The 17,062-nt window shown below is 38.1% G+C and overlaps 1 pseudogene; it reads right to left on the bottom strand.

The window, feature by feature from the left end:
* Nucleotides 1-564: 564 nt before the first annotated feature.
* On the bottom strand, nt 565-14,770 carry LOC101605560 (annotated as a pseudogene).
* Between the last annotated feature and the right edge of the window lie 2,292 nt (nt 14,771-17,062).

Raw genomic sequence — 17,062 nt, 5'->3', positions numbered from 1 at the left:
CACCCCTGTGCATGTACATATGGAAAAAATCATGCATATACCACACACACACACACACACATGCACGCATGCAGAGAAACAAAATCATTACAAGTGGTTACAATCACTAAATATAATAGTTTTAGTGCCATGGTTACATTTTACTAAGATAATTATATATAACTGCTTATGTTTTCAAAAATTCAAGGCCAACATTGTAGGAAATGGAAGGAACTAAATACCTCTCATAAATCAATACTGAGGCATTGTTAACTTCTTTGCTTTTGATTTTAATTAATTTTTGATTTATCCAAAGCCTTGATTTTTTTAGTCAAAAATACTGACACTTTTGGTTGCCACCATACAGGTATTAAATGTCCTGTTCTATTTAGTCTTTTTCTTTTCATTGAAAATTTTTTGTTTGTTTTTTTAATTGATACATTTTTATTTTAAGCTGCAAAAACAAGAATGGACAAGCAAACAACATAAATGTAAAACACGCCCATCAAATTATAAAAATTTATCCTTCCAAGGAAAGCAGATGGTAAACCAGTGCCATTATCCTCAAGACCACAACATCCTGCTTCACTGCTGCCTGCACTCTGCTGGGTTTTATCCTTCTTTGGGCCATAGTCTGGATCATTTTCCTCATCTACTTTTTCCTCCCCTTCCTCATCTGCTTCCTCACCTTCTTCATAATCATTGTCATCATCCTTACTAGCTTTGCCAATATAAACACTGATCTTGGGATTATACACTCATGTGAAAAGTGACCAGTTTCAAAGATAGCTTCAGCATCATCATCCAGATCACAACTCCCAAATACTTCAGGAGGGGCAAGAAAATTAAAGAAAGAGTCATTGGCAACCGTTTTAGTTTAGTAATAGTCAGAACTGTCCCGCATCCCTTGTGTTTCTGCTTCTTTTAAGTGGTTTTCAAAATGACATTCTTTCCTTTCTTCCAAACTATCTGACATCCTGTACAACCCATAATTTATGGCCTATCAAAAGAAAAGGGATGAGCATCATCTGGTCCTGACCTCATCCTGTACATCTTAGTTGACACTTCGTGTGTGAAATATTCACGGTTCAAAGTGAAATTCTGAGATAAAGCTCACCGGCTGTCCAGCGTCTGAGGACTGCAAGTTACTGTCTGTCAAGTGCTTCAGGTCAGGCTCATAGTGCTCTTGCACCATGACACTGAGAAAATCCACATGCTGAAAAACAGCCAGCCAAAATTCAGATATTTCCTTAAGGTCTTCCTTTTATTCATCATGTTTCACACCTTCAATCTTGGCCTTGCATGTTTCTTAGTTTCAGCTGGGATCTTTTTGAGGTAGATGAGGTGGTTCTCTCCTTAGAGTTTGTGTCCATGTGAAAAAGAGAAGCTGATCCTCTGGCAGAGAGTAAAGTTAACATCAGATAAATGTGATAACCATTATTTTTTAGAGTTTAATATATGTAGGCCCACTTGTAACCCACAATTGGTGGGAGCTTCATTCCCCAGGGCCCATGTTAGCCACATGCACAGGGGAGCACACGCATCTGCAGTTCGTTTGCAGTGGCTAGAAGCCCTGGTGCACCCATTATTTCTCTCTCTCTCTCTCTCAAATAAATAAATAAAAATAAAAACAAAAACTGAAAAAAATTTACCCCATAAAATTGTACAAGAGCCAAGAATTATAATTTTTGACATTCTTATATTACATATTTGTTATTGTCATGATTTTAGTTGAACAACTTTGCAATGTTCAGATGTCTTTGCATATATTTATTCTGTTTTTCTTTAAGTTACAATATTTATGTATCCTGCATGCAAGACAGCTACATGCATTATAAATAGACCATTGTACTTTGTGACTTATGTGCTCATCACCTCAGTGCTGAATTTCAATCTACTGGAATTGGTATTAATTTGATCTATGGTATAAATATTTTCTTAAAAAGGCTATTGAAGGGGCTGGAGAAGTTGCTCAGTGGTTGCAGCACTTGCTTGTAAAGACTGGCAGCCAAAGTTTGATTGCCTAGTACCCACATAAAGCCAGATGCACAAAGTGGAGCATGCATCTGGGGGTTGTTTGCAGTGGTAAAAGGCCTTGGTGTGTCCATTCCACTTGACTTACAGTTTTTAATACCTGGATACCTAATCTGTCTGGGATTGTTATAAATGTGTGCTATAAGGTAGATAAGACATATTGTAAAATGTGAGACAAAAGTCTATGATAGTGTAGACCCTTAGGAAGTATACAATAACATTATCATTAAAGAAAAATGGTATGGACTAATTAGTGCTCTTTAAAAAATGATGTTTTATTTTAAAAACCCAAAGCACCCAAACTATAGTCCATAGCCCCTGAAAGATACATATACACAAAACTATGTCACACATGGGCAAAGTCACACTTGAATGTCAATACCTTTCCTTACTGATTACTTACTCTTAGGATGATTATTTAGGATAATTGAACACCAGGGTGACAGAATTTCTAAACTTGTCCTGTGTAATCTTTCAATGGTTATTATTTACATCCTTCATTAGAATTTTTGTCTGTTAGCTTTAAAAGAGAAAGACTGTCTTAGATGTGTGTCCAGATCTTTCTCTATCTAGCAACAGAAGAGTTAGTACTAAAGTGAGACATAGACTGAAAGGGAACAATTTGTCTTAACATGGAACATCATTGAAAAAGAATGTTGAAATGACATAATTGTTGTCTAAAGATTCTTGCCTGTATAACATTTTATCTCATCAACAGTAGCAAAACTTTTCCAAATTTTTCTTTTTGGTTTTGCAAGGGAGGGTCTCACTCTATCCCAGGCTGACCTGGAATTCACTGTGTAGTCTCAGGGTGACCTCAAACTCACAGGAAGCCTCCTGTCTTTGCCTCCCAAGTGCTGGGACTAAAGGTGTGTGCCACCACACCAAGCCCAAATGTTCTTTTAAATGAATCTTTGACCTCTTTGTTACTTAGGCTATAAATGAGTGAGTTCAGCGTAGGGATCATAGCTTTGTAAAACAATGACATAACTTTGTTGATATACAACGAGAAGCTGGAGTTTGGATGAACACAGATGAAGAAGAGTGTCCCATAAAGGATGGAGACAGCAGTGAGAGCAGGTGAAGCAGACTTTGAGCCTCTCATCAGCAGAATGGACCCTCAGGATGGTGATGACACTGGAAGTGCAGAACACCGTGATGACAAGCACACTGGGGACTCCCTGTATCCCAGCCAAGATGGAAATCAAACCCTAACTCACCTGGGTATCTGCACATGCCAAGGAAAGGACGGGAAAGTCACAGCAGAAGTGATTGGTAATATTTTGACAACAGAATGGCAGGTTAAAAGTAAAAGTCATATGGATCACAGTGCTTATAAAGCCTGTGGCATAAGGCACTGCCACCAGGCACATATAGACCTGCTGGGACATACTGAGTGTATACAGCAAGGGCTTTCAAATGGCTAAATATGGGGTCATATGCCATGGAAGGCAAAAGAAAACATTATGTGACTACCAACTGACTGAAGAAACATAACTGAATAGCACAACCTATGAAAGAGATCCCTTTTCACTCTACAAAGATATCAGATAGCATCTTGGGACCCCTTTCAGAAACAGAGCAGGCATCCACAAAGGACAAGTGGCTGAGAAAAAAGTACATGGGGTTGAGGAGCCATGAGTCCATCTGGGTAAGAATGATCATCCCCACATTCCCCAGAAGGGTGACCAGATAGACAGAAATATCAGGAAGAGAACAACTTGGTGCTGGAAGAAACTTGTCAAGCCCATGAAATAAAATTAAATCACCACAGTTTGATTTCTATAATTTATTTGTTTCTGATTCAATCTGTTACAAGATAAATATTTTTCTATGTAATCAATTCACAATTAAAGACTTCCAAGTTCTTTTGTTGTTGTTGTTAACTTGAATTCTAGTCTTGGATGTTCTTCTAAAGCATTATTGATAGCTGCTGCATGACCTGAGTGCCTCCAAGATATTCAGTAACCTCATCGGTCCAACATCTGCAAAAAGAGTATTTTTACATGGAATCATAAGTTTAGAATTAGATGCGACCTTTGAATATTATCTAAGGAGAGTTTTACAATTGCCAGGCTCTACATGACCAGCACTTACCAGTGAGCAGAGTCTCCTGACAATGCCCAGTGGGAATGAAGAAGGGTTAGGTTGGAGGGATCCCAGCAAGGATGAAACAAGTTTATTTGCACAGCTTCAGAATTTTATGCTTGTCAGAACAGAAGAGGAACTACTCTATCTTTGCAACATTAGGAAAACAACTGCAGACAGACAGTCACAACATTCTGACAGAATCAGCAGGAGAAAAACAGGGAAGCAACACAAGGGACTTCTATTACAAACAAGTGAGGAAAGCAGCAGGGTTCAGTGCTTGGAGCAGAACATATACTTTCACATTCCTGGATATAAAATGGCCATTTTGGAAGCTTAGCTTGATTCCAGGCCATATTACTTCAAACCTGTGTGAAGCAAATAGTAAAACTTACAGAAAATCAACAAAGGGCCAATAATTGCAGGAATGTTGTCCTTGCTAGATTAGACCTAATATAATTGCAAAGAACACACTATCTCAGCAGGCCACAGAACCTTCTCCAAAATTGACCATGTATTAGGCCATAAAGCATGCCTTCATAAAGACAGGAAAATTATAGAAATTCCCTGAATTATGTCACATCACAATGCTTTAAAGCTAGAAATATAAAACAAGAGACACATCAATCCAACAGCTCCTGGAGACTAAACAACACACTTTTAGTGAATGAATGAATTGTGGAAGAAATCAAAAAAGAAACTGTAAAATTCCTAGAGTTAAATGACAATGAAAACACGACCTACCAAAACTCACAGAACACAATGAAAGCAGTCCTAAGAGGAAAATTCATAGCCCTAAATGCCTTGATTACAAAAACTGAAAGATTTTAAATTAATAACCAGGGGCTGGAGAGATGGCTTAGTGGTTAAGTGCTTGCCTGTGAAGCCTAAGGACTCTCGTTAGAGATTTGATTCCCCAGGACCTATGTTGACCAGATGCACAAAGGGTGCACATGCCTGGAGTTCATTTGCAGTGGCTGGATGCCCTGATGCACCCATTCTCTCTCTCTCTCTCTCTCTCTCTCTCTCTCTCTCTCTCTCTCTCTCTCTCTCTCTGTCACCCTCAAATAAATAAATAAAAATAAACAAAAAATTAATAACTGGAGTGTCCACCTAAAGGCACTGGTAAAACAAGAAGAATCCAACCCAAAAAGCTCCAGACAGAAAGAAATAATAAATATTAGAGCAGAAATTAATGAACTGGAAACTACGAAAACAATTTTTAAAAATTTGATGAAATGATCAGCTGGTTCCTTGAAAAAAATGAACAAGATTGACAAACCCCTGGCCAATTTGATCAAGCAAAAAAAGAGAAGTCTCAAAAATATAAATATCAGAAATGAAAAGGGAAAGATCACAACAGACATCAATGAAATTGGAAGAAACATCAGGGCATACTTCCAGAACCTCTACTCCAAAAAATTAAATAATCTGGAAGAAATGGATGAATTCCTAGACACATACCATCTACCAAAGCTAAACACAGAGCAGATTAATCTAAACAAACCTATCACATCCACAGAGATTAAAAAGGTAATCAAAAACCTCCAGAGAAAGAAAAGTCCAGGATTGGATGGCTTCTCAACTGAATTCTATCAAACCATCATTGAAGAACTTAAAGCAACTTTTCTCAAACTGTTTTGCATAATCAGAGACCAGGGAATCCCTCCCTGACACTTTTTATGAAGCAAGTATCACACTAACCAAAACCAGACAGAGATGTAACAAGGAAAGAAAACTATAGGCCTATATCCCCAATGAGCTTAAATGCAAAGATCCTGAACAAAACCTTTGCAAACTTAATTAAACAACACATCAAAAACATTATCCATCTTGACCAAGTAGGCTTGATCCCAGGGATGGTTTAACATATTGACATTGGTCAATGTAATATACCACATAAATAAACTTAACCATAAGAACCACATGATCATCTCAAATGATTCAGAGAAGCCTTTTGACCAAAAAAAACAAAAAAACAAAAAACACGCCACTTCATAATAAAAACACTGAAAAGAATAGGCATGGAGAGTTAGTATCTCAATAATGTAAAGGCTATATGTAAAGCTCATAAAGCCCAAATAGCACACCCTCACCACTGCTCTTTAACATAGTACTAAAATAATAACCCAAGCAATAAGACAGGAGAAAGAAAAAAAGGGATTCAAATTGGAAAGGAACAAATCAAGTTAGGCTCATTTGCAGATTACATGATCTTATATATAAATGACCAGAACGTCTCCATCTCAAAACTTTAAAGGTAACAAATTCCTTCAGGAAAGTGGCAGGATATAAAATGGATACACAAAAATCAGTAGCTATTTGCTGGGCATGGTGGTACATGCCTTTAATCCAGCACTCAGGAGGCAGAGTTCGGTGGATTGCCATGAGTTAGAGGCCACCCTGAGACTACATAATGATTTCCTGGCCAGCCTGGGCTAGAGTGAGACCCTACCTCAAAAAACAAACAAAAGGGCTGGAGAGATGGCTTAGCGGTTAAGCGCTTGCCTGTGAAGCCTAAGGACCCCTGTTCGAGGCTCGGTTCCCCAGGTCCCACGTTAGCCAGATGCACAAGGGGGCGCACGCGTCTGGAGTTCGTTTGCAGAGGCTGGAAGCCCTGGTGCGCCCATTCTCTCTCTCTCCCTCTATCTGTCTTTCTCTCTGTGTCTGTCGCTCTCAAATAAATAAATAAAATTAAAAAAATAATAATAAGTATCTTTTCTACTTGCAAATGCCAAATATACAGAGAAAGAAAACTGTGAGACTGTCCCATTTTCAATAGCAAGAAAAAAATTGAAATATCTTAGAATAACACTAATCAAGAATGTGAAAGACCTATATAATGAAAACATAAAAACACTCAAGAAAGAAATTGAAGAAGACTTATGAAGATGGAAGGACCTCCTATGATCTGGAATAGTTATAATGAATATTGTGAAGATGGCCATTCTACCAAAAGCAAAACACAGATTTAACACAATACCAATAAATATACCAGCATCATTCTTCTCAGAGACTGACAAACTGACTGCAAAATTCATATGGAATAGCAGAAGTCCTTGGACATCCAAACATATCCTCAGGGGAAAAAAAACACTGGTAGTATCACCATGCCTGATCTAAAGCTATATCACAAAGCCATAATGACAAAAAGGGCATGGTACTGGAATAAAAGCAGAAACATAGACCAATGGAATAGAATTGAAGACTCAGACCTTAGGTCAAGTAACTACAGCTACTTGATCTTTGACAAAGGTGCCAATACTGTGGACTGGTGAAAAGACAGCATCTTCAACAAATGGTGCTGGACAAATTGGATGACCATGCATAGAAAAATGCAATTACATTCTCAGCGAACTTACCTAATCACAGAAAAAAAATTGACACATAGTCTCACTCATCTGCAACACCTAACCTGAATCTGCCCAAGATGCCTTACATACCCAGCAAGCACCTCATGGACTAGACAATAAGATGGATGGGAGGCCGGGGAGGGAATCAAAGGGTGGAAAACAGTAATCCGGACCCAAACGGCAATGGTACCATAAAATTCTACTTCCTAAAAGACAGACCAAATGGCTGAACCTTCACTAGACCCTTACAGGAAACACCTTAACCACAAGACACTGGAGAGGGTAGGATCAAAACTGACCTAAATCTCCTATATCTTCCCTCCCTCCCTCTCCCCCTCTCCCCTCTATCTCTCTCCTCTCTAACTCTTGTATATTAGTTATCTTTTTCCTCAATTTCTTAGTGGACACTGACCTGTAACCCCCACTTCCAGCTTGGGCCTACCATCCACAATGAGCTTTTGATCACAGAAACCTGCACGGTTTCCCAAAACAATGACAGACTTCTGTCAGAGTACTTGATGACCCACCAAAGGCCAGTGGTAAGACCCTATTGCTGAAGACTCCATATGCAGCTGACACGTAAAATGGAATGGCATGGCTGGAAGCCAGGAGAGAGTCAGTCCCCAGACAGTCAGCATGTCTAGTGCCAGAAGGCGCTACATAAGTGACTGGGGGAAATGACCAAGACCTGTCCAATCAACTCATTTTTTAACCTAATTAGCAACAAAGAACCGGATGTGATGCCCACACAAGTGCAATAGTGGTACACAGCCATGGTGAGGAATCAATTGCTCTTGATTTGGCTAACTGATCCACTCAGTGGTACTAGACCCATAGCTAGAGCTGGGAAACAAGTCAGAACCATACCCAAACACAAGCCCCCTCTACAATATCAAGCTACCATCAATCACGGGGTATAAGAGGGCCTAAACCTACCATACTGTCTATCAAAAAAGTAAGTTTTATCTCAATTTTCTGGGTGCTAACTTACTCCCCATTGGAGAATCTGCTTCTCTTTTCCAGATAGATGCAGATCCTAAGGAGAGAGCTGCCCCAACATACCTCAAAAGGGGCCCAACTGAAACTAAGGACAACTGGCGAAATAAGCAAGGGTGATGTTTTCCTGTGAACTGGATTCCAGCACAAAGGGGAAGGAGATCAACGCAGAGAAAAATCAACTTCTACCAAATCAGAGAGCCAGACCCTCAGAGGCCCCCAACACCTCAGCACTGAAGCAAACCAAAAATGAACCCAACATGGCTCAGGGAAATTTTGCGGAAGAGGGGACGGAAAGAATGTCAGAGTCACATGTTGGGTCATGATATGCAGAGACATTTATCATACCAATAACTGGGGGCTAACTCCACAATGCACGACCCATTTTCATTAACAAGGAGGGTCTAATGTGAGGGGGTAGATCACAGATGAGCCTAAATAATAGTACCAAACTGCCTGTATTTACTGAAAAGAAAACTAATAAATTAAATTTAAAAAAAAATCTTAGCTCGATGTGATCTTGTATGTCTGTAGTCCCAGTGTATAAAAGCCTGAGGCTCATTCCTTCAAAACTGTTTGGACCTTGCAAAAGGTGAGCACTGACACGTAAGTTTCTATTCAGGTGTGCTTGAATTATTTTTTGAGTACTAGAGGACTCAAGATTTTAGAAAAGCCAGCACTTTTATTTCCACTTGCAATTCCTATCCATTTAGTATTGCTGGATGTGGTAATGTGAGGGAACAAAGAGGCTTATTTTAGTCAGAACTAAGTTAAGAATTTTCCAAGTCTGTAAAAATGGAGAATATTAACAGCAAAACAGGCAGAAACTTGTAACAGAATATCTTAAGAAAACCAACTTGTTTAAGTAGCTTTATGTGATAAAGTGCTATTTGTATTTGGTAGAATCTTCAAAAGTGCACATTTACCAAGCTTGTTACATTTTGGGGGTTAGTTCTTCACAAGCTGTCAAAAGATTTTACACCTTTAAGCCAGAATACAAATGCTTAAATACAGATAGGAAAATGAATAATGGGGTCATGAGATAGCTCGCTTCTATTTTTGTAATGTTTTAGAGTCTATAATTTTTTTGAAACTTTAGAAAGAGGTATAAAAATAATAGAGTAAATATGTCATTATCTACATAGTTCTAATTTAGAATTTAATACTGCAAACAATATTTAGTTCCACAAGTAACTCAAATATAAATTCAATATTTTTTTTATTTATGAGTTTAAGCTGAAAAGCAACTCAAGGTTATAACAAATGCTTATTTAAAGATTTACTTTGTCTTACAAACAAGAAAAAAAGCAACAATCTAAAATAAACAACAAAACCCTCCTTTTCTATAGGATATCAAAAACTTCTGGTTTTATATTTCTAATTATGTATTTTCCTTTGGTACCTTAGTTCATGTTTGAGGATAAAGTACATTAAATATTTCTTACTCTCTTCTCTCCATGTACACAGTGTGGCATGGTGTTCACTGAGGCTGCTAATGAAGAAAATGTGACACATGCCTGTGTCGTTTGTGTTTTAAGCTCAAAGAGAGTTGGTGATCAACTTTGTCTTGGTTTAATAATTTTACAACTGAAATCCTGAGTAGAGCAACTCAGATAATTTGGGTTGTGGTGATTTTTTAATGGGGGTATATATTCTCGGTAGTTAAGAATTATCTTCTTTAACCTTTTATTTTTGCTATTGTTCAGCTCTGTGAAGTTTACATCTATTTGTTACCATTTTCGTATTTCTTACAGCATTAAAAATGTTGTTTTTATATGAAATTAATGATGAATACATCGGAGGTCCCACTACCCTGAAAGCTTAACTGAAGCTTCATTAGGCCTTCAGAACGCTCGTAGGGATGTAAGGATGGGATCTTGTGATGGTGTCTGCATTGGTTGTTTAGTTTCATTTTTAAAGGGTTGCATAGTACGTTAGCCTAGAAATTGCTGGCTGTAGTAATCTCCAGGAGCCTAGGCTGCCTGTCTTGGGCTTGTACTATTGATGATTAGGGCAGGTGGGTTTTCTGGATATTAAAAAAGATAAAGTCTTTTTTTCTCCATAAAAGTATGCCATGGATTGCTGAGTTAACATTCTTGAACAGTGATTTGATGTGTGATAAAAGTGTAACTATGAGGTCACTGCTGGTGATTAGAGAGGGTTATGTTGTAATAGAGAATTAATTCAGAATAAAAAAGTTAGTTTCCTAAAAAAATAGGCAATCAAGTATTTTTATGCTCTCATTATTATTAATTTGAAAGTGTAAATTTAAAAACCCTCCTACCTTATGGAAGAAGTAGTTCCCAAAAGGGTGTTTTAGCAAAAGACTTTATTCCAGCATGTTTGGGAAATGCTAGATTAGGCAAGATAAAGTCCTTAAGTTTTTGAGGACCTTTGGTGCACTAGTGTGTTTCCAGTCTGCATGCTTTGAAGATATTTAAGTCTTAGAACTGACAAGAGTCTCAACAAGGACGGCACACACACACACATTTCCTAGGAGGGTCTCAGTTTCCGTTAAGCACCTCTGTATAATTGGAGAAAGGATGCACCACTTCCATAATTTCTTTCCATGTGGATTTTTTTCTTTGAAAGTGTGTTGTGGGAGTTTTGTCCTGAGACGCACACACAGGACAGCTGCTCTAAAGCAACTTGGCTCCCTTGGACTCCCACTTCGCTGGCGATGGTGAGGGTAGGAGCTGGCACAGGTGAGGCATGAGGGCTTGTTTACTTGCAACATATACAGCCATATGTTTGGAAAATCCATGTTCTGGCTGTGTGTTCGAAGCCAAGCCTGCCTTTGAGCTGTCAGTGGTGGAATGTGAACATCTCGCCACATGAAAAGCAGTTGGATCTTTGTTCTAATTCTTTAGTTTTCCTCTTGGAAATTCAGAGAAATGCCCTTTAATCATTTAGTTTACACATCCCAGGTCCCTGGAAATCACAGACAATGCCTTGCCAAAATTTGCATCAATCCTCAGCAAGTCGTGTGCTGCAGGGAAGGAAGGCTGCCCTGTGTGCTTGGGACCATGGGCTGCTTGGCCTGCACACTGCTTTTTGTTGGTTGCAGAAGGAAGGGCTTGCCCAAGCTTTTTAAATTATATATATATATATATATATATATATATATATATATATATATATATATATATATAAAACTATTTAGTTATTTGTAAACAGAAAGGTAGAAGAAGGGGCCACACCAGGGCCTCCAGCCACTGCAAACAAACTCCAGACGCGTGCACCACTTTGTGCACCTGCCTTCATGTGGGTGCTGCGGAGTTGAGCTCTGGTTGTCAGCCTTTGCAGGGCAGCACCTTAACTGCCCAGCCACCTCTCCAGCCTGTGCTGAAGCTTTTAAGTGCACACGTGAGATTTATCTCCTTTATGAGTCAGTGTTTTATTTTATAAAATAGAAAAAATGATGTTAAGTGTGCACGTGAGATTTATCTCCCTTATGAGTCAGTTTTTTTATTTTATAAAATAGAAAAAAATGATGTTTTTAAGTGGGAATGTGAAGTATTTTCAATGAGATAGCTTCTAGGAGGATTGGCAGTGAGAAAAGACAAATACATATGTAAGCATGTTGGTTTTATCTCACCAAGTCTATCTTTGGTTAGTAAACATTTTAAACATCTGTTCTAGTGTGCAAATACTATAGTTTCATATAAAATAAACCATCTTAAAATTAATATTCTAGCCTTGCCTACTGTGAATGTATTTTATTCAGAGACTATGTATAAATACTCAAAAGTGGAAGTCATGGTCAGTGTTGTAAAGAATTTTATTCTGATAAATGAGAAACTGGATATGATGGCAAAATAACTATTTTCTCAATAAAATTTTAAATTGCCAAAAAAAAAAAGCCTGAGGCAGGAGGATCCTCAAGATTTAGATTAGCCTAGAAAGAAAAGAAGAAGAGAGAGCCAGGAAGAAGAAAAGGAGGATGGAAGAATGATGGGAAGTAAGAAGAGAGAGGAAAGAAAGACAGAGGTGAAAGGAAGGGAAAAGAGGAGAGATGAAATGAAAAGAAGAAAAAAAATACAAAATTAATTGCTTGAGGATGCCAAACCAAAGTTTAAGAATCTGCTCTATGCTAAAAAAGAAAAAAAGAAAATGCAATAGGCCCACTCATTTCACCATACATAAAAATCAAGTCCAAGTAGATAAGACCTAAATCTCTTCAACTACTAAAAGAAAAAAATAGGACTGGGAAATGATATAGGACTGGAAAAATACTTCCTAAATAAAATAAAATCCAAGTAGCCCAGGAAATTAAGCACTCAACCAATGGGATCTCATGAAGCTAAAGAGATTGTGCACAGACAAACATACCATAAGCAGATCCAATACAGTACCCACTGAATGGTAGAAAATATTTGCCAGCTATACTACTGACAGAAGCTTAATACCTAGAATCTACAAAGAACTCAAAAAACTAAACAATAAAAAAATCAAGCAACCCACTCCAAATGTGGGGCAGAGAACTGAATAGGGAATTCTCAGAGGAAGGGTTATAAATGGCTAACATACAGATAAGAAAATGTTCAATATCACTAACCATTACAGAAATGGAAATTAAAACAACTATGAGATTCCACCTTAACTCAATAGGGATTGATAACATTGAAAAATCAAATGAAAACAAATGTTGCTGAGGATGTGGAGAAATAGGAACACTTGTTCACTGTTGGTGGGAATGTAAGCTGGTACAACCACTATGGAAATCAATATGGAGACTCCTAAAAAGGATGAGTATAGAGCTACCAACAGACCCTGTTATTCTATTACTAGGAATTTACCCTCAAAGCTCCACATGTCAGTTCAGATATATTTGCTCAACCATATTTATGGCTGCTCTATTCATAATAGCTAAGAACTAGAATCGACCCAAGTGCCCATCCTTGGATGAATGGATAACCAAGATGTGGACTATCTACATGATAGAATTCTACTCAGCAGTAAGAAAAAATGACACAGTGAGATTTGTAGAGAAATGGTTGAACTTTGAATAGATTATTCTAAGCAAACTCACACAATCACAGAAAGACAATTGTCACATGCTCTCATGCATCTTCCTAACCTGGATTAACCCAAGTTGCTGACATACCTGAGTAGCATCTTGAGGCATAGACAATAGGGAGGGCAGGGCTATTGGATAGAGGGGTTACAAAAATGAACCCAAGTTGAAATGTACCATAGAATCCTATATCCTAGAAATCAGACTAGAAGGTGGAACACTCAAGAGGTCCTTAGGGGGAGCGCCTGAATTTAAGGGCCCTGGAAGAGGGTGAGATGAAACCTAACCTTAAATTTATCCTATTTTTCTTTCTTCTCTGCCTTTTTCTTCTTTCTTTTCCCTTGGTGCTGGCCTGTAACTCCCTGCAACAGGATGTGGGTTTACATCCACAATGAGCTAATGATCAGAGTGAACTACTAAATCTCCCCAAGAAAACAAGACAGAATTCTGTCAGAGCACTTGATTACCCACCAGAGGTTAATGGTGAGAGCCTACTGGTGAAGACACCATACACTGTGGGCATGGACCATGGAGAGGCCTGGTTGGAATATGAAAGAGAGTCAGTCCTCAGACAATTAGCCCATCTAGTGCTGGAAGGTGCTACATGAGCTACTGGGGGGACGTAGCCAACATCTGCCCAAGCAACTCAAAGACTAAATGACTCAGAAGCAAACAACCTGATGTGATGCTCACAGAAGTGCAATAGTGGCACACAGCCATGGTGGGTAACCAACTGCTCTTGGGTGGCTAACAGATCTTGTCAGTGGAAAGGAAACCATATCTGGAACTTGGAAACAAGTCACAATCAAATCCATATAATGATTCTGCTCCTGATTGTCAAGCTCCCACTAATCTTGGTTTATAAGAGAGTCTACATCCTTTAAATTATCTCTAAATTAATAGTAATTATCCCATTTAACAGGTGCTGACTTCAGTCTCCGTTTGAGAATGTGCTTCTGTTTTTTAGATGGCAACTGGACCTGAGGAAATAAATGACCCATCCCACTCCACCCCAGCCCCAGCTGAAGCCATACAGGAATTGGAGAAATGAGCAAGAGTGCTGCTTTCTTAGTTAATCTGATACCAGCATAAGGATGTAGGAGATAGACACTGAGGCTATTCAATACCTACAACACCAGAGATCCAGAGGCTCCTAAGTGCCCATCACTGAAGTAAACTTAAAATGCTCCCAACATCGCCCAGGGAATTTTGCAGAAGCGTGGGTGGAAAGATTGGTAGAGACACAAGTTGGTACATTTTGAACAGACATTGTCTCTCCCCCATACCTGTCTGCTTCCCCCATAATGCATGACCCATAATCGCCATGGGGTTGACCTGCATCCCCAATGAGGAAGTCCTCTTCAGAAAAGGGGCAGGGAAGAGAGAAATGATGGTACCAACATGTATTGTTTATATAATAAATATGTCCATACCTAAAAAAAAAATTTTAGTTATAATTCTTTGGCCAGAAATAATTGAGCATGCTTATAATCTGAGTGCTCAGGAGCCTGAGACAGGAAGGTCATATGTTTGAGAACAGTCTTGACTATATTTTATCTTTATACTTCATCTCAAAACAAGTATAATTCATCATTAAATAACTTTACATATCTTGTCCAATTTTATTTTCTCAAATTCTTTTTGCTATTTTTTAAATAAAATCAACTGAAATTAAGGATGATTGAAAATGTATGTGGGTAATAAAAAACTTTCTCATGTTCTATTTCTGTCATTGATTGTGTACATAATTTTAAACATCAATGTCAGGTAATCAGAATAAGAGAAAAATTATTTTTGATTTAGATTTATATCTTGAGTTTCATCTAATATCTGTAGACAGTTGTGATATAATGTTCATCCAGGGACATTTTAGTGTTCATCGATACCCTAAAATTAGATTGATTTTATTTTGACTGAGTTGAATTTATCTGTGTGCAAGGTTTCCCTTTCTGCTGATCAATGATAATATATGTTTTCATATGAATAAAAATGGAGAAAGGCTTAAAAAAAAATAAACTTTCAGCCAAGTAATAGGATACAAAAACAACATACAATAATCAGCATCTTGGGCTGGAGAGATGGCTTAGCAGTTAAGCGCTTGCCTGTGAAGCCTAAGGACCCCGATTCGAGGCTTGATTCCCCAGGTCCCACGTTAGCCAGATGCACAAGGGGGCTCACGCGTCTGGAATTCGTTTGCAGTGGCTAGAAGCCCTGCCACGCCCATTCTCTCTCTCTCCCTCTATGTGCCTTTCTCTCTGTGTCTGTAGCTCTCAAATAAATAAATAAAAAAGGAACAAAAAAATATTAAAAAATAATCAGCATCTAGTCTATATGCCAATAACACACTGGATAAGAGAGAAATTTTTAAAAGTCATTCAAAATACCTTCAAAATATAACAATAATACCTCTAATGAAGGAAGCAGATGGCCCCTAAAACAACAACAACAAAATAAACACTTTAGAAAGAAATTAAAGACAAGCCTAGAAAATAGAAAGGCTTCCCATTCTTATGAATCTGCAGAACTGATATGGTGAAATGACTATACTCCAAAAGTGTCTAAATATTCACTGAAAACCCCATTAAACTTTCATGACATTCCTTACAAAAATTAAAAACATGATCCTAAGATTCACACAGAACTTCAGGATCATAGATAACAATCCAGAGCAATGTGAACAGTGGGGATATCACTATCCCAGATACCTCCATAGCCATGGTAACAAATCAACATGGGACTGACAAGAACAGACACAGAGATAAAAAGAACACAAAGGAACAGAAGTAGTCCCACACTGGCTAATGAACAGCAACCATTTACCACAAGGTAAGAACGGTACATATGAACTGAGCCCCAATAGAAATACAGAGCATACAATTCAAATGTATGCAAATAAAGACCCTCTATTCTTCAGTACAATGTGTAACCAACATCTACAGCACACATTCAATTTCCGTGGTTGGTCTACATCCTTCATCTCTATGTTTATATGATAGATACATAGGTATACTGTATGTTATATAGACTTTTGTCTTTTAAAGTAAGTGGTCACTATTCCACATTCATCTGTAATTTGATCATTTGTCAAATAACAATGAGCACATCAAACAGTTCATCATAAATCATCCATATATGTTATTCAATCTTTTTATTTATTATAAGCCATTTTTCAGAGTACTAATTTTTACTTCAGATGAACATTCAAGTTATTTCCTTTAATTTTCTTTTCTACAACACAAAACGCTCTACTATGTTAAGCTTTGTGCATTGACATTTATATTTCTGTATTCCAGATTTCTAAAAGAGATATTTCTAGCTCAAATTGTTGGGAGTAAGAATGATGAAAGAGGGCTGGAGAGATGACTTAGCAGTTAAGCGCTTGCCTATGAAGCCTGAGGACCCCGGTTCAAGGCCCAATTCCCCAGGACCCTTGTTAGCCAGATGCACAAAGGGACACACACATCTGGAGTTCATTTGCAGTGGCTGGAGGTCCTGAGGCACCCATTCTCTCTCTCTACCCACCTCTTTCTCTCTCTGTGTCACTCTCAAATAAATAAATAAAAGTGAACAAAACAATCAATAAATAAATTAAAAG

The sequence above is a fragment of the Jaculus jaculus genome, chromosome 1 (assembly GCF_020740685.1).
Source record: "Jaculus jaculus isolate mJacJac1 chromosome 1, mJacJac1.mat.Y.cur, whole genome shotgun sequence".
Taxonomy (NCBI): domain Eukaryota; kingdom Metazoa; phylum Chordata; class Mammalia; order Rodentia; family Dipodidae; genus Jaculus; species Jaculus jaculus.
Note: the sequence above shows the minus strand (reverse complement) of the source record. Positions and strands in the feature narration are given on the sequence as shown.